The 1,248-nt window shown below is 49.8% G+C and overlaps 1 protein-coding gene across 1 annotated transcript in view; it reads left to right on the plus strand.

The window, feature by feature from the left end:
* LOC111651948 (profilin-1-like) overlaps positions 1-1,248 on the plus strand; it is a 3,585-nt gene that overhangs the window by 763 nt on the left and 1,574 nt on the right. The gene's annotated exons all lie outside the window — the stretch shown is intronic.

Genomic DNA, 1,248 nt, shown 5'->3' on the forward strand with positions numbered 1-1,248 from the left:
GAACGAGGCGTGGTGCGACCCCTGTAAATAGTTCAGTTAAACACTTTTCTACCTGCTGTTGAGGCGGGAAAACGGTGGACCGCCTCTCCTCATTGGCTGATTGTTTGGTTCTAAAACTGAATTCTTTAATTTCTCCTGCTGGTGATTTTCTGTGACGTTGGTTCCAGAGGAGAATCACAGATTTGAACCTTCACGGAGAGAGAAAATGGCCGACGGCGTGTGATGTCACAGACGGAATTGGTGTTTTTTACCAGACAGGAAACAGAAAGAGGCTTTATGTGCTGTTTCTCCTCCTCTGTGTGAAGTGAGGGTTTGTCGAGCAGCAGCAGTTGCACATGATTTCCGGGCGTCTGTGGTTTTCGGCGCTGCAGGCTGAGCGTCGGTTTAACTGCCTTATAAGGACATGATGTCAAAAAGAGCGGCAAATACAGGAAGTGGAGACGATCACTTCTCTTTTCTCTCTCTCGCTCACACTCTGGAGGGGCTTAGGTGTGGGTGTGAGGCAGGCACACACACACACACACACACACACACACACACACACACACACACACACACACACACACACACACACTTGTTTCTAACCGGAGCCTTAAAACCAGGTCTGAACCCTCAAACAGGACCAGACTCTCTCTGGGTCTAAAGACTCACACACTGTGTGTGTGCGTGTGTGTGTGTGTGTGTGTGCGTGTGTGAGTGTGTGTGAGTGTGTGTGTGTGTGTGTGTGTGTGCGTGTTTGAGCGTGTGTGAGTGTGTGTGAGTGTGTGAGTGTGTGAGTGTGTGTGAGTCTGTGTGTGTGTGTGTGCGTGTGTGAGTGTGTGTGAGTGTGTGTGAGTGTGTGTGAGTCTGTGTGTGTGTGTGAGTGTGTGTGAGTGTGTGTGAGTGTGTGTGTGTGTGAGTGTGTGAGTGTGTGTGAGTCTGTGTGTGTGTGTGTGCATGTGTGAGTGTGTGTGAGTGTGTGTGTCGTGTCTTGACTTGTCTTCCACACACATTCTTTTCTTCTTTGCTGTTTCCTCTCCTTCGTCCTGCGGCTCTGTCCAGACTCTGCTCTGATGTGAAGCTGCTGATCGATCGATCGTATTGATCGTATTGATCGATCGTGTCGCCGTGGCACCGACAATCCAACTGCTTTCACTCTTCTCAATTAGCCAATTAAAAATACTAGAAAACAGTGAAACACATTTCCCAGAATTCACTCTGGTGTCATGGAGTCTAGCTGGGACAGAGGACCCCCCCCCCCCCCCCCCG

Source organism: Seriola lalandi, unplaced genomic scaffold (assembly GCF_002814215.2).
Source record: "Seriola lalandi dorsalis isolate HSWRI2012SDOR001 ecotype SW California unplaced genomic scaffold, Sedor1 jcf7180002053882, whole genome shotgun sequence".
In the NCBI taxonomy this organism is placed as follows: Eukaryota; Metazoa; Chordata; class Actinopteri; order Carangiformes; family Carangidae; genus Seriola; species Seriola lalandi.